The 22,023-nt window shown below is 45.2% G+C and overlaps 1 pseudogene; it reads right to left on the reverse strand.

The window, feature by feature from the left end:
* Positions 1 to 303: 303 nt before the first annotated feature.
* LOC116879324 lies at positions 304 to 12,766 on the reverse strand (annotated as a pseudogene).
* Positions 12,767 to 22,023: the final 9,257 nt, after the last annotated feature.

The following is a 22,023-nucleotide window of genomic DNA, read 5'->3' on the forward strand; positions in this document are numbered from 1 at the left end:
AGAGAGAGAGCACATGAGGCGAGGGGGGCAGAGGGAGAGAGAGAAGCAGACTCCCCACTGAGCAGGGAGCCCAAGGTGGAGCTCAATTCCAGGACCCCAGAATCATGACCTGAGCCAAAGGCAGACACTTAACTCACTGAACCACCCAGGTGTCCCCCATCCTTCTAGTTTTAATTGAGCATTTATAGGATCCTATTTTGTCTCTTCTTTTAGCATATCAATCATATATATATATATATATATATTTTTTTTTTTTTTTGGTCTTTCAAACTTCTATTTAATGGCGTTGATCTATGATAGATTTTAGATCTTGTGAAAAGTAGCCATGTCCATGGACTGCACATATTCCTCAAAAGCAGTTGTAAGGGCCTATTTAGCCAGAGAGATTTCATCTCAGTTAAACTGATTTTGTTGTTTATGCAGTAAAACTTAAACTGACCCCCCCACCCCCGCCTGGTCCAGGGGAACTTACTTAAAAGCAAGTCCGGGAAACCAGTAAAATGTGGTCGACCAGTCTCTGATAACAGAGCCCAAATACAAGGGCAGGGCAGGTCAGGTGGAGATAACAGAGTCCGAATGCAGGGATGAGTCGGGCCAGGTGGAGACATCCAATCAGTGGGGCGTGCATACTGTCTCCCTAGCTACCAAGGAGTGTGGGCCCCGCCTTTTGGGCACCTTTTGGGTGCCAGTTCTGACCAAGGTGATACGCTAGTTCAAATAGCTACTATGGGGTGAATTGTAATTCAATTGGCCACCCGTGTGTGACCTAGCATGACTGTGCACCTTTCTCTGTGTGTTGCAATCTCATTGGCCACCTGTGTATGGCCAGGCTCAACCACATGGCCTTTGCTCTATAAAAGTTAGTCTGTGAGGCTGGGAGTCGCTCGCTCTCTCTGTAAGAGGTGGCCCCGAACGGTCGGTTTGATTCTTGATGCTTGGTGCGAAATAAAGCTTTGCTTGACCTTCACTTTGTATCAGTCTCGCTCCTTTGATCACAGACCTAACAGCAGTGATCCACTCTTCCAGCCTATCTGTTCCAGCTTTATTGCCTTCCACTATGCACTGTTTTTAAAGTTCTGTAATTCCATCCCCCATTGGAACTAGTTTAGAAGAGCCCCCGATCATGCTGTCTGCTTGAATGCTCCTGACACCCTCCTCTGGTTTTGCTATATCTGTCTCATTCCAAGGTTTCACATCAGTAAGCTGGAAGACCTGGCAACAAGTACAGGTTTTTTTTTTTTTTTTTTAGATTTTATTTATTTATTTGACAGACAGAGATCACAAGTAGGCAGAGAGGCAGGCAGAGAGAGAGAGAGGAAGGGAAGCAGGCTCCCTGCTGAGCAGATAGCCCGATGTGGGACCTGGGATCATGACCTGAGCTGAAAGCAGAGGCTTTAACCCATTGAGCCACCCAGGCGCCCCACAAGTACAGGTTTTTATTTCTTTCTTTTTTTTTCTTTCTTTCCTTTTCTTTTTGCTTCTTCACTTTCCTCTTCCTTCTCAGATCCAGAAAGATCAATGTCATTATTATCTTTACTATCTGTGTCTCCACTTCTATGATGTCTTCCATATTAGCAGGGCCATACTTGTCGAAAGCTTTCTTCACTCCTGGAAGGCTGGCCTTTTCCTTTTTGTCAGACTTGATGTGATTCTATCAATGTATGGCATGATACAAGTCAGTGGGTGTGGGGCTAGAGACTCCTTCAAATACTGCCGGTCTACTTATGACAGCACGCACCCCTTGGTGTAGCTCCTGTCTGCCAGGTAGTTGTTGAACATCTGGAGGCTAGTGGGGCTTTTCAAGTTTCCAAAACCCCTGGCATCAGCTGATCTGGAACCGGGGGACAGTAAAGGAAAAGAAGAGTGCAGGTGGTCTGCTGATTGCTAAGAGGGAAAAAAAAAAACTCAATTACCTTTTTTAAAAAAAAATTTCTTAGTGTTTTCCCCAGAGTTTGCAATAAACATTTATAACTAGTCTTCATTCACTCTCAGATAACACCATATTGCCTCATGGGTAGTAAAGTTACCTTTATAATAGAGTATTACCAATTCCTTCCTCCTGTCTTTTGATACATTGCTGTCATTTACTTCACTTATCCATGTACTATAATCACCTAATACATTGTTACTATTATTACTTGGAGGAAATGACAATCTATTGGCTCAGTTATCAATAAGAAAAACAAAGTACTCTATTTTACCTTCACTTATTCCTTCTTTGGTGATCTTTTGTTTCCTGTATAGATCCAAATTTCTGACCTATGTCATTTTTCCTCTCCCTGAAGACCTTTAAACATCTGTTGCAGAGGTGGCATATTGGTGATAAAGTCTCTGAGGTTTTGTTTGTCTGAGAAAGTCTATTTCTTCTTCATTTTCGAAGGATAATTTCATTAGATATTGAATTCTGGGTCAATGGTTTTTCCCTTTCAGCAGTTTGTCTGTCTGTCCTTCTGTCTGTCTATTTGTTTATTTCTGAAAGAGAGAATGTGCAAGTGAGGGTAGGGAGGGGCCGATGGAGAGAGGGAATCCTAAGCAGGCTCCATGCTCAGTGCAGAGCCCAAGGTGGGGCTCCACGTCATAACCCTGAGATCATAAACTGAGCCAAAATCAAGAGTGAGACACTCAAGTTACTGAGTCACCCAGGAGCCCCTCTTTCATCAATTTAAATGTTTCCTTCCACTCTCTTTTAGCTTGCATGGTTTCTTGTTGTTGTTTTTTAAGATTTTTTTTTCTTTTTTTTTAAAAGATTTTATGTATTTATTTGAAACAGAGAGAGAGAGATCACAAGTATGTAGAGAGGCAGGCATAGAGAGAGAGGAGAAAGCAGGCTCCCCGCTGAGCAGAGAGCCCGATGCGGGCCTCGATCCCGGGACCCTGAGATCATGACCTGAGCCGAAGGCAGAGGCTTAACCCACTGAGCCACCCAGGCACCCTAAGATTTTTTTTTCTAATTAATCTCTACACCCAATGTGGGGCTCAAACTCACAACCCTAAGATCAAGAGTTGTATGCTTCACTGACTGAGCCAGCCAGGTGCCCCAAGCCTTCATGGTCTCTGATGAGAAGTCTAATGTAGTTCTTATCCTTGCTCCTCTCTAGGTAAAGTGTTGTTTTTGTTGTTGTTGTTGTTTTCCTCTGTTGCTTTCAAGATTTTCTCTTTGTCGTTGGTTTTCTACGGTTTGATTATGATATGCTTAGGAATAGATTTTTTAGTATTTATCTTCCTTGGTGTTCTCTAAGCCTCCTGGGTCTATCTTTTGGTGTCTATCATCAATTTTTGAAAATTCCCCGGCCATTACTCCTTCAAATATTTCTTCTGCTCTGTCCCCTCTTTCTTCTCCTTCTCTTTTGGTATTCCAATTATATATTTGTTACACTTTTTAAAATTGTTCCACAGATATTGGATATTTTGTTCTCTTTTCTCATTCTCCTCCCCATCCCCCGGCCCCTTGCATTTTAGTTTGGGAAATGTCTACTGACATATTTTCAGTATTAGTGATTTTTAGCTTGGCCATGTCCTTTCTACTGATGAGCCCATGAAAGACATTCTTTATTTCTATTACTATATATATATATATATATATATACATATATATATATATATTTTAAAGATTTTATTTATTTATTTGACAGAGAGATCACAAGTAGTCAGGCAGGCAGACAGAGGAGGAAGCAGGCTCCCTGTGGAGCAGAGAGCCCGATGCGGGGCTCGATCCCAGGACCCTGAGATCATGACCTGAGCCGAAGGCAGAGGCTTTAACCCACTGAGCCACCCAGGCGCCCCCTATTACAATATTTTTTAAGACTATTTTTTTAAGGGGCACCTGGATGGCTTAGTCAGTTGAGTATCTGGCTCTTGGTTTTTGGTTCAGATCATGATATCATTGGTTGTGGGATCAAGCCCTGCTAGGGCTCCATGTTCTGGGTGGAGTCTCCCAGAGATTCTCTCCCTCTGCCCCTCCCACTGCTCATCTGCTCACAAGTTCTCTCTCTTTCTAAAAACAAATAAATATGTATTTTAAAAAATACTATTCTTTAAGAGAAATTTTATGTTCACAGCAAAATTAAGAGGAATATACAGAGATTTCTCCTTTATCTTCTTCTTGCACACATTCACAACCTCTCCTACTATCAACATCCTCCACCAGAGTGGTACATTTGTTACAATATGAACCTATATTGACACATCATAATGACCCAAAGTCCAGACTTATCATTAAGTTTCACTCTTGGTGTTGCACATTCTGTGGGTTTAGACACATGTAAAATGACATGTGTTCACCATTTTTATATCATACAGACTATTTTCACTGTCTTAAAAATCCTCTACATTTTCCTTATTCACCACCTCCTCACAATTCTTAGCAATCACTGATCTTTTTACTGTCTGCATAGTCTTGCCTATTCCAGAATGTCATGTAGTTGGAATCATATAATATGCAGCCTTTTCAGTGGGATTCTTTCAGTTAGTAAAGTGATTTAAGATTAAAGATTAAGTGTCTGGTTTTGGCTCGATAGTTTGTTATTATTATTATTATTATTTTGATGAATGACATTCCATTGTCTGGAAATAAATTGGAAACAATTTATTTATCCAGTCATCCACTGACGGACACCTTTGTTGCTTCCAAGTTTTGGTAATATGAAGTTTCAACTTTATTTGTTTATTTATTTATTTATAACTTTTTTTTATTCTTTCATAGATTTTCTGTCTCTGCTTTCATTGCCTATCTGCTTTTGCATACTGTCTACTTTTTCCTTGAGTCTTTAACATATTAATCATAGTTACTTTACATTCTCAGTCTGATAATTCTAAAATTTCTGCCATATATGAGTCTGGTTCTGATGATTGCTTTGTCCATTCAAATCATACATTTTTTCTTCCTTTTTATTATGCCTTGTAATTTTTTGTTGAAAGCATAACATGATGTATTTGATAACATGAACTGAGATAAATAGGCCTTTGGTATGAAGTTTTATGTTAACATGGCTAGGAGCTGTGTTTAATGTTTATTATAGCTGTAAGTGTCAAAATCTTTAATTTTCTCTAGTATCCTTGTTTGTTAAGTTATCTTTTATCTTTGGGTTTTCCTAAAAACTCTCTTAAATAGAGTCCGGGTCTTATAGCTGTTTCACCTGTAATACACTGTTAACATACTGGAGCCCTACTGATGTTATGGTAAGCTGTGGGGGAGGAGAGGACATCTATAATCCTGTGAATAAGTCTTAGTCTTTAGTGAGCCTGTCTCCCTGAGCTGTGACCTTCACAAATGATTCTTACGCCCCTTTTTCCCTTTGGGTGAGACAGAAAGACTAGAGGAGTTTGAGTTGGATAAATTCCCTTCCCCCACATCAAATAAAGTTCTTTGCCATTGAAAGATCAGCCTTTGTTAGGGAGAATGCTCTGGACTTTATTTCAGAATGATTGCTGTTCCCTTCCCTCCCCTGCCAAAGACATGAGATTGTTGTTTTGACTCTTCAGCATGACAACTTGGAGGGGTTTCTGGAGGCAAGATCTACAGAAGTGCAAGGTGCCCTATGACTGTAGCTCTGAAGAGTTTCTCACTTATACTAATTTTTACTTCATCTCTAGCAGTTCATTAAAATTACTGTTTAAGTTTACCTACCATCTATGGCTCCAGCAGCTTTTGCTCAAGGTGAGTTGCTCTGGGCTGTGATTCTTTGTATTAATCTGTCTCCCCAGATTTCAAGGTAGTGGTTTGCACTTTGCCATTAATTCCTTAATGAATCTAAAAAAAGTCACGATTTTCAATTTGTTCAGCTTTTATTTTTGTTGTAAGGTTGAGAGTTATGGCTTTATGTGTTGGAGATGAAACTTCAAGTCTCTAAGCATCCTTTTAATGAGTTGGGAAACTTCTACTCTTTGTATGTCTAAAAAAGTCTTTTTCCCCTTTCACTTTGAATGATCATTTATCTGGGTATAAAATTCAAGATTGCCAGCTATTTGCAGTCAGCATTTTACAACTACCACTTTACCATCTTTTTGTTGTATATTATTGCTGCTAAGAATTTTGCTATCTCCCACGTATCATTTCTTTGTAAATTATCTGCCTTTTGGTAGTTTTAAAGATTTAATTTTTTCCTTGAAACTTTACATACCTTCTATAATATGTCTCTGTGTATAGAATTATCTTCAGTTGATCTATTTTTTATATAATGAATTATATATTCCTTAATTCTAAAAAATTTTCAGTTCTGATATTTTCAAATGTTCCATTTCTATCATTTTCTTCATTCCCCTTTTATGAAGGCCATTAGACTAATATTAGCTTTTCAGTTCATTCTCCATGTTTCCACAAATCTACTTACTCAAATCATGTTCATTCTATGTACTTGGAATATTCTTAAGCATTATTTCCTACAAATTCTCTCTTTATTTATTTGTCCATTCTGGAGTTTACCCCATTTATACTCTTTTTGTCCATAAGGAAGATGTTCTATTGAGCCAAAATCTTCCTTCAGTCCCAGTGTGTCCTCTGAAAACACCTGTTCAAATCTGCCTTCAAAAATCCCTTGAAATATTTGAAGACCAAGATGCCAGCCTCCCTCTTTTTTAGGTTGAACACCACAGATGGAGGTCATTGTGAACATAAATGGGTCACAGTGAATACTACCTTTTACAATATGGTATTGGGAAATTTGAAAAGTAGATCGATATCTAAATTTTAATCAATAATCCTAGAAGTGTTCATTGGGAACCTGAGGAGCAGCTTGGAAAATTTCCCTGTGGTACATAAATTTATCTTATGTGTCTTATTTGGTTTCAGACATTTATTAAACAATAATTTATTATATGTTCAGTTTGTATTAATTATCCTTCTGAGTGCAGGAGTTATGCCAGGGATCAAGACATGGTCCTCAGTTGTGTCAGGTTTAGATTGTGAGTGGGATGGAAAGGGATGTGACTGTCCAGACAGAGAGTACAGAGTGAGAAGAGTGCCCAGAGAGCACTTGGAAGACCATTTTCAGATTCCCATGCAACATTTAGTAGCACTCCAATCATATTAAGTGGGCCCAAGTGTAGCTTCAGGGACCATCCAGTGGAAGTTATTATCCCTTCATTATGGAGCTACAGAGGGTCAGGCTCAGCTCTTACAGCATTTAAGCCAGTTCTGATCAAGGACAGGTAGAATAAATGACTTCAACCCCCCAGCAAGTCAGTCCAAGATTTGCTCCATTGACTTCCGCCTCAGACATTTGTTGATTCACTCACTGTGGTGGATTAATGACACCAATGGCTCCTAGTAATGGTCTTTCTGTATCCAAACCCTTTGCCTTGTAACTTTGTAGTCCCCTCCTACCCTGACTCCAGGCTTGGCCACATGACTTGACATGACTTGCTAGGGCTAATGTGATGTTTGCAAATGTGATATGGGTAGAAGCTGGAAAAGTGCCTGTAGATTTCCACATCTTCTCTTGTATCTCTGTCTTCCCTGTGATAACCAGACTATTCTCTTCTGGAACCTTGTCCAAGACTAGCTCTTTCTTGTTTTGGTATCTCTTGTATCTTGTCTTGACCCCTGTTGTTGGCATGAGAAGACACTTGGGTTTTCCTCCTGGAGGGATGTGAGGGATACATGGAGGAGAGCTGTGTTGTTCCAGATGAGACCATCCTAGACCATCCAGCTCCAAGCTCACTTCCAGTTCACAGTCCCCAGCTGAGGTCAGTTAAGCTTGGCTCAGATTGGTAAAGAGCAGACTCAAATCAACAGAAATCTTAACTGAACCTATAGGTTTATGAGTAATATTAGGTGGCTGTTGTTTTAGACTACTAAGTTTTAGGATACCTTGTTATAGAACAGTGCTAACTGATACAGAAATGGTAGTTATCTGATGCTCAATCATTCCATGAATCTTTGTGGAATACTTACTTTGCTCTTGGGGGCTTATGGAAAGCTCTGCAAGGACTTTTTCTATTTGCTGCCATACTGGTCCCGTTGGCATGACCAAAATTCTACCTCCGTGTCCTTGTCCAGAACTTTGTATCCCTGCTGGGACTGGAGATGCCCTAATACCCCACTTGCTTGGCGGAGTCCCTGACCCCCAAGTTCTTTTCAACACCCCTCCCTTCCTTACTGGGTTCATTCTTTGAATGGATGAATTACTTACAATCCCTATACCTCACCTGGAGCATATTTTTTTTTATCACCTAACTGTCCACTACTTTGCCTCCCAATCAGGTTGGACCTATTTGGGTATGGACAGTGGCCTGAAGTATATGCCTGTTTATTGCCCTCCTTTGGACTCTGCATTCACAGCTGGATGAAGAATCATCTTCTGTGAGTTTGTTCCATGTGTGGTTTGCTAGGGCTTCTCTACGGAATACCATAGACTGTATGGCTTAAACAACAGAAATTCATTTTCTCATAATTCAAGAGGCTGGAAGTTTGAGATCAAAGTGTTGGCAGGGTTGGTTTCTTCTGAGGCTTCTCTTCTCAGCTTTTAGATGGCCACCTTCTCCCTGTGTCCTCACATGGTCTTCTCCCACTGTGTGTTAATGTCCAAATTTCCTCTTCCCATAGAGACACCAATCTCATTGGATTCAGACCCATCCTAGTGACTTCATTTTAACTTAGTTACCTCTTTACAGACCCGCTCTCCAAATATGATCACATTCTGAAGTACCAGGGGTGAGGAATTCAACATAGGAATTTGGTGGGGTGGTACATAATTCTCCTCTTAACAGCCACTATGCTCAAATCTAGTTTTCCTTTTCTCTCTCTGGCCTATGTGTTGGAGATCTGAGTTTGCTGGGCTTCCAGCCACCTGAGCTGTGGCAGTTAAGCTCCCATGTACGTGGTACCCGACATAGAGTCTCTTGGTCATTGCAGTTTTGAGATGATAATGCCCAGTTTTCTCCTCTTTACATTGTTTTTACCTAATTGGTTCTCATGCTTGTTAGCAACAGTAGCTTTGACTAGAGTAGCTGAAGGTTCAAACGATACCACTTGCTGGCTGACATGAAAAAGTGTAAGAGAATATGAACTCTGAGACCAAGTCCATGGAGGGCTTCCTGGGGGACATTTTATTCTGGATGTAGTAGCTGCTCTTCCTCCTTCAGCCTGTCAGAAGGCCAGAGCCAAGGCGGTGTGTGCCTGGAGGTGGTGCTGCAGGAAGAGCAGTGCCCAGCTCCTGAGGATCCACAGCATCTCTGATAGGAGGCAGACAACACCCAGGAGGCAGCAGAGTGTTACAGAAAGGGCTTTGGAATGAGGCAAGACTATGTTTGATATTGACGCGCCATTTACTATTGATGACGTAGGGCAAGCCATTGAACCTTTCTGGGCCTCAGTTTCCTTATCTGTAAAATAGGGAAAGTACCACCTACCTCACAGGGCCAAGCACTGTGCCCGACCCTATCAGGGGTCCATATATGTGCTGACCAAAAAGGGATGACCCCAAGCTGGGAAACCAGGAGTGGCCCATCTGAAACTTTTGGGGGATAGTGACATGTCACAGAATGGTTGAATAACATCAGTCTGAGAGCCTGCCCAGGATTTCTCTTTCCTTAAGCTCCCCTCTATGTGCATGTACTTACGTGTGTGTACACACCACACACACACACACACACACACACACACACACACACAGGATGCATACTAAACAAGTAAGCACCATCCCCAGTCCATGGACACACACCTGTGAATACACAGAGTACACACACCCATGCACATAGGAGCTTGTACAACCCCAGTGGGTCCCTCTATTATAGATAGACACACATACACAAGTGTGTGCACAAAAACACACTCCCAGGCCCCTTCATGGTGGCTGGTTTCCCTCTGTAAAATGGGACTCTGAGTTCCTCACCATACAGTCTCCGATATATATCTTAATATTGGAGACCAGACCATAACATATATCTAAATATTGAGGACCCTATATTGAGTTGTCCCCCTCAATATATCTAAAATGAAATGTGAAGAGGGGGGAAAACCCCCGCGGAGAATTGGAAGCTATACATACAGATTACAATCACCCAATGTTGCTGGTGGAGAAAAATGGATGTTGAGCATTGAATGTTAAAAATTGTGTTGAATTAGATAAGAAAATCCCGTGTAGACTTTGTTAATGATTCATAATCAGCTAATAAGCTCATCTTGAGGAGAATAATGATCCACGGACCTGTTGGCTCGTTTATCACTGTGTTTTACAACATTGGCAAAGAAACTAATTAAATCCCCGCATCATTACAGAGAATCCCTTTTAATAGAGATACAATGATGCACTAGAGGCTACAGATTACACTGCAAATTGTACCAAGAGATTTTGGACAGCGGGTTTTAATTAACATGTGAGCCAGAAGCAGCTCGCTTAAATAATAACCAGTGCTGGAACCATCTGCACGGAGGAGTCAGGCTGTAGGAGGAGAAGAGGATGGAGGCCCAGGAGGCAAGGAGAGCAGGGGCTGGGCCTGGAAGGGGTTTCAGAGTCGGGGCTATGGGGAGAGGGGAGAAACTGAGACGGGGCTTGAGTCCAGGAGGGGAAGGGAAGCAAAAGCTGGTGGGTGTCAAGGTCAAGAATCAGAGCAGGTGAAGGAATGTAGCTGCTTCTGGGGAAGCCAGAGATGGGGATCTACACTGTGGCATGAGAGTCAGCAGAGTCACAAGAACTCTAGACAGAGTCTCCTGCTCCCCTCCCTGACATTTTCCATTTGGACAAATAAAACCTAGAGAGACCACCATGGGCCTCATGGACCACTGTCTGGATTCCAGCCCTTGGCAGTCGGATTAGCAAGTTGCTGAGAGCTGCCGTAAAGCAGGCAGGGTGGGCACATCGAGAGGGACCCTGCTCTCTAGCTTCTGCTGTGGAGCAGGGGAGGCCTTAAGTGGCACAACCCATGAGGCTTTGATAGCTGGAGTCCAAGGTTTTCCTCCTATGCTCTTCTGTAGCTGCCTTTCAAGGAAATGCTTCAGCCAGTGGGCCAGCAGACAGGCAGAAGGACAAGTGGGCCAGAAGGCAGGTGAGTGAAGAAGAAAGCCATGAACTCTGCTTAGCCATGAGTTGCATGTACATTCTTGGAATTGAATTCCTGGCAAACCCAGGGAGAACTTTATTACCTTAAGGCAAATGCTGGTACCCCAGGGAGGCCTAAACAGTTCTCCTGCAAGGGCTGGTCCTGCTGAGTTGGACTTCCTGAGGGCAGAGGCCCATGTGGGGATTGCCTGGGTCACACAGCAACTGCTTTGACTTAGTTTGAGCAACTTGTCATCCATTTTCCCTGGCAGTCCCCGAGTCTGGGTACTTTACTGTTCCCTCCTCCCTCAGAATCCAGGCTTTCCTTCCCAGGCTGAGGCTCAACACTGAGGTGGCCTGTGCCACAGGTGGCGTCTCGGACTTCAAAGAGGCTTTCCTGACAGCTGGGAGAAGATCAAGTGTCTGTGCAGGCGAGACGCGGGAAAAAATTCTCCCCAAGTTCATGTCCTTCTCTCTGAGAAAATAAGCTGAAGGCTTCCTCCTCTGAGGCTTGTATATTAGTATTTTTTTTAAGATCGGCAGCAAAATGATTCATAAAACCTTGGAAACAGATTTCTTGTAAAGCCTCAAAGAACAATGGCTCATTGTGTACCGAGACTCCCACCTGATATTCTGCCAAAGGCGTGATGCGGGCTCCTTCGAGATGGAGCTGCACCCAGCAGTCATTTCCCAGCCTGCTCTTCTCCTGGGGTTCCATGGCAACACCGCAGAGATCCCAGTACCTTCCAGCATTCCCCAGGCAGCATTCACCTTTGTGCCCAAGCCCCCGGACTGCCTCATGGCTGGAGTACTATTCATCTACCAGAAGTCCTGCCAATACTGTGCACTCGGGCTTCCAAATCAGCCCCCGCCCACGTGCACACGTATGCACACGTGGGCACGTGTGTGCTCACACACGCATGTGCACGCACATGCACACTCCTGCCCTCTTCCCACCCTGGAAGCTGGCGGTCTGAGCCGCTGGCACTCATCCTCTCCTCTCAGCCCCAACCAGGTCTGCCGTCCCAGGTCCCTCACGCTTCCTTTCTTTGTATTCCACAGTTATGGAGTAAACAGAAGTCAGATACCCTCTAGTTCAACCTCCTCCCTTTATAGACAAGGAGAGGGAGGTGCCTCTCTGAGAGGGAGGGGACCATGATCATGAATGTCATCTTGGGGAACAGAGCAAGCACTCAAGTGTGGCAGGCATCATTCCACTGTGCAGAACAGTGGCCACTGTCACCCTTTCAGCTGCCTCTTTGGGACTTCTCAAGGAAGCCTGCACAATTCCTTCCTCCCTGGTCTCTGCCTTCCATCCCACCCCCCTCCTCAGATCCTTGGGATCCCATGGGGATCCTGCTGCCCCCCACTCTGAAGCTACGAGAGCCTCCAGCTACACGTATGGATGGTGCCAGTCCCAGGGACTTCGAATCTGGAAGGGACTTTCAAGGGTCGCTAATCCCACCCACTCATTCTGATGGATGAGTAAAGTGAGGCTCTGTGAGGTGGACTGGGGGTGAACAGAGGGACCTGTGGGCCGGTGCTTGGGAAGACCAAGAAGTGTCGCAGCCCACATCCAGGCTTTATCGTGCTTTTATTACAAAAGCTGCTACTGGCTTTGATCCACTGAGGCAGGCGAGGTGGCTGCTAGCTAAGCCTTGCCAACTTTCTTCCTTGTGGTGCCTGCCTTTGGGCAACCCCTCCCTCCTCCCACACAGGGCCCCGGGCCACCAAGCAATTTCAGGCAGGCAGCTGGGGCCTTACCTTGCGGTACAGGCTGGTGGCCGCATGGACTCTGGAGTCAGGCAGCCCGGGTTTGAGTCCCAGCTTTTCCCGCTAACTCTGTGCCAGTATAGCCGCTGTTACCAGTGCCATGCTGGAGCTGGCCCGTGAGGGGCGCTTGTTAGACTTGAGGAATTTTGTAAACCAACCAGTGGTTAAATACAACCATTATTAAAAATTAAATGATATAAACTCATAATTAAATAAATTATGCTTAAAACAAAGGCCATAAACACTAAAACAAAATCATTTTCTAATTATTTTATTATCATCTCTATCCTAGAGTTAATACTCCAGAGGCCGGTTATATCTGCTGCATCTGTATGCTATGGAAAGTGGTGCGCTCCCTGCCTCTGCTCTCCCTACCTCTCATTCCCACTCCAGGATCCAGGAAGTCAGGTTAGTAGCTTGCTGCTGTCCATGGTGCGAGCATGGAAGTCAGCAGACACCACAAATCTGGGCAGGTCCTCCCCATCCTCCAGGGCTTTCTCCCCGTTCTCAGCACCCCCTCCTCCCTCTCCTCCTCCTTCCCCTTCCCCTCCTCCTCCTCTTTCATCTTACTTTTTTTGGAGAGCCAGCCTCTAAACATTTACCAGCATGCCCCTACTTGTGTCTGACCCTCCCAGCAACCCTATAAACTTCGGGATTCTAGCTTTACAGAGTAGGAAACTCAGACTTACAGCATCAAATGGCATCTCCCAGGTGGAACTGGTAGGGCTAACAGCAGGAATGGATGGAACTCACCCATGACGTACAGCTCCCTGCTCGCTCGTCATCCTCTCTCTGCAGACATGTGAGTAACCACCCAGAGCCTTGGGTTTCTCACCCCTGCCGCAGGGATAGCATCACCTAACACAGGTGGTTTGAGAATTAAGTGAATATTCCCAGAGCACCCGGCATGGCACTACACACACTAAATATGAATGAGATAAATGTTGCTTTTCGTCATCTTTCCTCTTCTTTCCTCTTTCCTCCCTCCCTCTCTCCTTCCCTCTTCTAGCAATCAAAATTATTGTCATCTGGGCTGACGACAGCCTGAGCACACCAACGTGGCCCAGGCCACTTCCCTCCGGAGACGGTTTCTCTGGTTTTGGTGCCAACCCTGGGCCACATCCTCCCTGGTGGCTGGGGCAATTGGAGCTTTCTGCCAGCTGCTGGGCTTCAGGAGGCTTCAGAGGCAAAGGAGCGAGAAGGTCAGAGAAAGGATTAGAAGTTGCAGTCTAGGAAGCCAAAAGCACTCAGAGCACCCTGCCCACCCTGGTTCCCTTGCCCCGCCCTCTGCTCCTCACTTAACAGAGGCCACTGGCCCACCACCCCCTCTGACTCCACCCTGAGACACTCCCTTGGTGCCACCACAATGCCTAGTGCACTAGAGGAGCCATTCCAGGGCTTCTGCCAAGTCCAGAGTCAGGCCACTGAGACCCTCAATCTCCATGTTGTGGCTAAAGACCTTCTTCCATGTCTCTCCTCCCTTCAGCTTCCCAACCAGAAACTATCCAGGGCCACTCCTATGCCTGCCCTCCTTCCTCCTATCCAGAGACTGAGCTGTCCTTCCTGCTCTGGTGTCCTGGCCAGGCCTGACACTATGTCCCCCACTGTCCGCACAGCCTCCCCGTCCATCTTGCTCTGCCAACCACCTCCTCCCTGTCTCACACATCCTCTCCCTCTCTCCTGGATGTTTCTTCTCAGATTATGAACAAACTGAACATTTTTCATCTAAAAATAAAACCTCCCTCCTTCAACCCAATGATTTTTTTGTTCTCCTTCATTGCCTTTTTTCTCTTCTGTTCAGAGCCAGACTCCTGGAAGGGTAGGCCCTGTGTCCACTTCCTCACCTCCCCAGATACTCTCCCACTACACTGTCTTCACTCCCACAGAAACCAATCCCATTAAGACCTCCATATTGGTTTATCTGAATCTACTGGCCATTTTCAGCCTCTCCAGGACCTCTCTGAGCCATCTGACACCTGACTACTTTCTCTTTTATTGAAACCCACTTCTCATGTCCAGTGTTTCTGGATCTCTTTTTGTCTTTCTGACTGGTCCTTCCAAAGCTCATCTGCTTCAACCTTCAATACTTCTTCAGTGTTGGTGGTTCTTCAGTGTTGAGGATCCTGTCCTCAGCTCTCTCTCTTTCTGATAACCACTCTCCCTGAGCATGTTCATTGCCCCCACCCTGTCCTGTGACCTCAGCCCCCACCAGTGTTCTGATAATTCAACAGCTCAGGTTAATCTCTCAAGCTTCAGACCTATAGAAAAAACCATTCTTGCATAGCCCCTTGGTGACACTCAGCAGCTCAGACCCAATATATCTGAAAGGTGATAATTTCCCCCATGAATCTCTACTTCCTTCTGTGTTCTGCTCAGTGCCAGCAAACCCCCAGGTAGCCACATGAGAACCCTTTCCTTTTTTCTCCAACAGATCATCCAATTCTATTGACTCTACCTCTTACAGATACTTTATCTGCTTCTTTCTATCCCCACTATAGCTCCTCTTGTTTCTCATTTAGAATATTCTAGCAGTCTTTCAACTCTAGTCTCTCTCAGGGTTGAGTCTTACTCTACCTTCAGCCCAACTACTGCCTAATTAAAATGTAGACCGTAGCTGTGTGAAGTTGTTCAGTGGCCTTTCTCCTGTGCTCAGGGTAAGCTCCAAATTCCCTATCCTGGAAGAAAAGCCCTTTAGGACTTCAGCCCTGCACATCTTTTCACCCTTTTCTCTTATTTTTAACCCTTTTAGACCTTTGGTTCTAACTGTGCTGAAAAACATGCAGTCCCCTGCACACAGCATGGTTATCCTTCCTCTAGAATGTACACTGGATACAGATGGGGACTTGCGGTGCTTTTGTTCTCAGTTGCAACTCCAGCCCTAGAACTGTGCCTCACAGAGACAGCCAGGAAATACATGAACGAATATCTTCTTGTAGTTTTGTGCATGCCTCTCCCACTTGATTCTACTCATTCTGTAAGACTTGGCTCGGACATCCTCCTCCTTGGAAAACCTTCCCTGACCTCGGTGGGCTGGGTCTTCTCACACACTTTACTTCCATTCCCATAGTCCTCATATCACTTTGCTTCCTTCTTTTTCTTGGAACTGTGTCTTATCTGTCTGGGTACCCCACGCCAAACACAGAACTTAACACCCAGTAGTACTTGCTCAGTAAATGCTTGTTGAGTGAATGAAGCACTGGAAGGGGGTAACCAACCACAAGCCTGCTTCTCCTCATGCCCACCATCCTCCCCTTTCCTCAGTGACCACAGCTCCCTCCTCAGACTTCTTTTCTGATGCTTCCAACATGGTCCTTTGTGGCTTCATCATCCTTATGAAAGCTTTTCAGAAACAAGGGGCTGTGAACTCTGGCTGGATGCAGCTGAAGACATCACTATCTACATATTCCTCTCTAGGGGACTAGGATAGTTCCTAAGACTTGATCAATGGTATTGGGTTTCTCTGGTGTCTGCCTCAGAGGATCCAATATAGGACCCCATCTCCCTGGGGAAGAAGTCCATAAGATCCAAACAAAGAAAGGGCCAAGGTGAGTCTAAACTTACAGGCTGAGATTTGGGGATGCTTCTGTTCTAACAAGAGCTCAGGGCACTGGCCATGGAAACTGGTGGAAACTCTGACATAGCTGGAGGAAGACTGTGACTTGGGGGCACAAGGGAGCCAATAATTCATGCCAGGAATACCAGATACTACAGCTAGTGAGGCACCACATTTAACTCTGACCCCTGTCTGCTACGAGAAGGAAGAGGTTGCTTCTGGCTTCCTTTCCCGATCAGAATGGTTTCAGGGAGTGAGAAGAACCCAGTGCTAGATTAGGACCATGTTGTTAGTCACAGAACCAGCCTAAGGTCAGTCCTGAAATCCACTGACCGCCCCCCAAATTCCCTCATCTTCCCATCTCCTGTTCCATTCCTCTGAACCTTGTCTTCATCTTCAACAGGCTCTCCACTCCCCTACTTCTCTTAATCTCTTCATCTGTCCTCCTCCTCTATGTTCCCAACCCTGACCCTGTTGTCAGCTTTTCCATCAAATGTCTCACCACCTCTAAGCAATTTTTATGCCCTTGGCTGCCCATTGCTCCTTGCTAATCCCGAACTCTGGGGAAACCATTCTACTGGTTCTTTTCCTTCCTGGGAAGATCTTGACAGCCTTGCTGATTGAGTCTCCTGAAGATGGTCATTGGGACATCTGAGATGTCTGAGGAGGACCCTCTCTACTCCTGTTATGCTGACTGACCCAGGGTTGAGAGCTCTAGTGTGGCTGCTCCAAATCTTCTCCACTCTCCTCTAGGCACCGGTCCAAGATGAGCGAGTTCTCCTGGTTTTCTCAGAGAACAGGACAAGGAGAAATTGAAGCTCCTTCATTCCTCTCTTTTCCACTTCAGAAACACTGGGCATCTTCATTGTTCCCTCCTACCTATCGGAGGTAAGGTCTGGCTCTTCTTCTGAGAATTCCCTCCTCCTCTTCCTGTTATTCTATCCTCACCCCTCTCCTGAAACATCTGAAACCTCACTCCATCAGTCACCTTCCCTTTCTTGCATTTCCAATCTTTCCCTTTCAGTTGACATCTTCCTAGAAACTTAGAAACGTGCTCAAGTCCTCCTGACCCCCCTGAGTGACTGCTCTATCTCTCTCCATCATTCAACTTGTCACTGCTGCCACTTCCTCACCACCCACTCCTTCCTTCATCCTTGTGCAATCTGGCTTCCGCCCCCATTTCTCTATGGAAACTGCTCTTCTAATTTCTCAAGCAGCATCCTCATCACCAAATTTAATGTGTTCCTGGCCCACAGGAAGCACCGAGAAGGTGGGGACTCCCTCCAAGGATTGTCTTAGGCACCAGGAAAAGTCAAGATTGGTGAGGGACCATATCCAGCAATGGAGTCACCTACAGGTATGTTGGTCTTCAAATAACTGCTCTCTTGTGCCTTATACCCAGTGATCTTTGTGCGACCCTGTTAGGTAAAAAAATGGCCTCTCTCAGTAGTATCACACTGGTTCACTTTTCTCCAGGCTTAATATCTTCAATTCCTTAGCATCTCCATAACCCACTCCTTTTATGGAACAATGCACAGGCTCCTCCCCATTCTCACTAGCCTCCTCTGATGGAAGATCTGATGGATCAACTAAACAGGTCCCTGCCCTTTCTGTAAAGAACTGGTCAACAACAGCTTCATCTACTAAAAAGTACCAGGTGTTCTTAAGTGCTCTGTCATACTGACTCTGATCAGAAGCATGTAACAGTAAATCCAACAAGTATGGTGTCTTGGTATAGAAAGATTAACTTTGTAATGAGTCTGTATGCAATTGGAAGTCACATACTTCTACTTTTTTAAAAACATCGTGTAAATTAGGTTCTTTTTTCCTTCATTCACCTGCTTGATGAGATATTACTGTAGTTCTACTTTTTGGTGCATTTTGTCTTCAATGGGTACTTGATAAATGCTGAATAAATGGATAAATGCATGAATGAGTGAATAAGTATTACAAATATCAGGTCTTTCTAAGTTTATCCTTAACCAATTCTCCATTGATAATGCTAAGAATATGCTTTGGGCCCATCTTTGGAAGTAGAACATAAAAAGATTTGTCCTTGATGAGTAGAAAAATTTGACAAGATCCAACAGTGCCTGAAAGGGTCACCACTTTGTGGACTGCAGTCCCCTGGGAGGACAATGCAAGGTAAGGAAGGGAGCTGGAGGCAGATCTGTGGAGACAGGATGTGTCCTGCCTGGATATTCTTCAACACTTCGTACCTCTAAAGGGTATCATGGGGGAAGTTACAGTGCTGCCTGGAGCACTGGTCTGGTGCCCATCGGAGTGACCAGCATCCTGTGGAATCCTGCTGCCTTCCTCCCATTGATTTGGCCGGGATCTTTATTGTCTGCTCAAATGTAATTAAAGAGTCCTCTGATGGTGCCAATTAAAGACTCGGAGGGACGGGAGCGGGTGCTCACGGCATCACATGGTGCGGCGCGGTGAAGCTGTAAACATCCATTAGCCATTACAGTTCTCATTAGTCCTTGAAAAACAACTCATTAGTGTCCATAGAACTGACAGGTAAATACAGCTAATGGGCTAAATCTATCAATAAATTCATTGTGTGCAAAATCAGGGTTTCTGTCATTGTGCTGCTTGCGGTGACTAATCAGAAGGTTAAATACTCCTCCTGCAAAAATATATATAAGTTGCAAAGCACTTAGCCTGATAGACTGTGAAAAAATGGCATGTGAGAAACTAATGAAGACATCAAAGGCTTTATTTATACGTAGGGTGGGTTCATTTCAAGTTCAGGTTGCTATGAACTGTCACAGCTGTTTAGCTGAGACTAAATTTTAGAAAGCATATTGATTTGTTTTAATTTAAACGGGGCAGTTTACAAAAGCTGCTTGAATCTGAAGTTATTCCAGAAATGATTGCTCAGTGCATGGTGGTGGGGGGGGTGGTCTCAGCAGGCTTCTGCTGCCCACCCCCCATAGCGCATCTCCAGAGAGGCTGCTCATCCTGCAGATGTTGGGGTGGAGGGTCTCAGCAGTGTAGGATGGAAGAGTTGGACATGCTTTTAGGGTTCATCTAGCCCCAGCTCCTCATGGGGCAGAGGGAAAACTGAGGCCAGGGAGGGCTGGCAATAGGCACAGGGTCATTCCGTGCACTGGTGGCAGGGACCAGGTCTCTGAGGTTTCCTTCTGCCTCTTGCTTCCTGTTTCTCTCCAGAGGAACCATGATGCTCCTGGGACAGACAGGGTCACCCAAAGATGAGGGCTATTTCCTTGGGCATTTGCTGTTCTTTCACACCCTTGGCCTTTTCCAGCCATGCTACTTTAACCCAGAGATGCTGTGTCTTCCCATTTTCTGGATTCAGTTCAGCCTCTGTCCTTTGACTTCTGTACTTTGGGAAACAGTAGAAGCTCAGCTGCCTCCTTCCAGCCAAGAATCTACTATCTCCAGCTGTTTGTTTCCTGGACCTATGCCAAAATGTCCCCCTCTCACCTTGTTAGATGTAAGGGAGCGCTTCTTGATCTCAAAAGGATAAAACAGGAGAGGTTATAATCTGCTACCGGCAAGTTGTGTCTGACCTCTCTGCCCCAACCTGCAGGGTTTCTAAAATTTTCATTTGTAATCAGCATAAAACCCGGGAGATTTACATAAAATTTTGACTTTCCAGCTTCTTCTGGGAAATTGGAAGATCTGGCCGCACTGGGCTTGATTTCCAGCCTGGTTCAGGTCACTGGGGCTGATTGTTGGTTGCCCCTTTAGATGGGGCCGTGCTTTTCCAAACATCCTGCTGTCCTCTGGCCCGGGGGGCTGCATTAACACAGAACAGCATCTCCTCTGATGGTCGCAGTGATGGTCATGCTGCTGTGTGCCACCACCCCTGCAGTGCAATGACTTCTGGATGGCCCTGGTTGCTCTGTGTCACCAGCTCCAGACTCAAATCCCAGGCAGGAGCAGCTAGGTGACTGTCGTGGCTCATCCCATCTCTAGCTGTAGGGGTCAAGGAGAGTAACTCCCTGCCCTTTTAGCTTCTGGGATGTGGACCTGACCCTGCCTCCCCACAGGATTCTCTGAGTGATGGGTCCCCAAATCTGACTAGGGCCTTCAGAGGTTCCTAGAAATTGCAAGTGTCTACTCCATCTTCCTCACCATTCCTTCAACTTGCTTTGTCCCCTCCAGTTCATGCTTTATGTGGCTTCTTTTAAAGAAGCAAATCTGAGCACACGGCTTCCCTGCATAAAAGCCTTCATGATCCTTTTGTTGTTTTAGAATAAAATCCAGAACCATCACAATGTGGCATGGAGCTCTGCAGCCCTGGCCCCGTGGCCTCCCCTATTCTGTGCATGCCCCTCTGCTCTGCCTCACTCCAGCCTCTGTGGCCCCTTTCAGTCCCTCTGAACAGTATTATTGGCTTCCTGCTCCTGATGACCTGGGCATCTGCAGTTTCTTCCGACTGGAATGTTCTTCCCCAGACATTTGCCTGTCCAGCCCCTCCACTCTAACCTCCCAGCCTCTTTCCTTTCCCTCAAAATTGCAAAACTTATCTTGGGGCCTCTATAGTTTCTGTTCCTTCTGCTTGGAATGCATTTCCCTAGATCTTTCCATCGCCAGCTTCATCTCATCTGTCAGGTGCCAGCTTAAATATCATTTCAGAAAGGCTTTTTGCACCAGCCCCTCCCACCCATCACTCTGATTCAAGGTATGGAGTGTTATCTGAATTTACATCATTTACTTGTGGTGTCCTTGCCTATTTTCTTCCTCTTCATCATAAAATACAAGCTTCATGAGAGCAAGACTCTGTCTCTATTGTTTTCAGACATAGTTTCTGCACCTAGACAGGTGCCTGGCTCATAGAGCTCTCCATGAAGAGCTGTCACCTGAACTGCATCAGAGAATGAGAACATCTCCCAGCTTGGAGAGGACCTCATCTTCTCAGTTGTCATAAGGGCACTGGGGCCCAGAGAGGCAAACCTGATGTGACAATGAGCAAAGATGAAGCCAAGTCAAAGGGAATATGAAAAGAAATTTGACCTTACTAATAATCAGGGATATATAAACTAGAACAGCAGGATACGACTTTCACCCCTCAGTCTGGCAAAACTTGTGTTGGCGAGGATCTAGGAAAATGGGAAGGTCAATGGCCGCCAACTGGGACAGCAACTCAGCAATCTCTAGGAAAACTGAAAATGCACACACTCTGTCAGTGAGCAATTGTGTTCTTGTGCCTGATCTGGAGAAACCCAGGTGTGCACAAAGATGTTGTACAGATGTGCCTTCATTCCATGAATGTTTACTACACACCTACTATGTGTTCTACATACCGGTGATGGAAATGCAAGTAGCCCCTTCCTTCATACAGCTTACATTCTGCTTGGGGAGAGACAGGCAATCATCAATAAATGAGTAAATAAGTTAAAGTGTATGTCAGGGGGATCTGGGTGGCTCAGTGTGTTGGGTGTCTGCCTTTGGCTCAGGTCATGATCTTGGGGTCCTGGGATCGAGCCCTGCATCAGACTCCCTGCTTAGTGGAGAGCTTGCTTCTCCCTCTCCCTCTGCAGCTACCACCACCACCTCCCATCCCACCACTTGTGTTCTCTCTTATGCTCTATCTATAATAAATAAATAAAATCTTTTAAAAAAAGTCTATGTTAGATAGTGGTAAGTGCTGTGGAGGAGAGTGAAGCCAGGTAAGGTGCAAAGGGAGCCCTGGGGGGACGGGGCTGCTGTTCTTTGGAGGGCCTTTCCAATGGAGAGACATCTGGG

The sequence above is a fragment of the Lontra canadensis genome, unplaced genomic scaffold (assembly GCF_010015895.1).
Source record: "Lontra canadensis isolate GAN:19392208 unplaced genomic scaffold, GSC_riverotter_1.0 scaffold60, whole genome shotgun sequence".
Lineage (NCBI taxonomy): Eukaryota > Metazoa > Chordata > Mammalia > Carnivora > Mustelidae > Lontra > Lontra canadensis.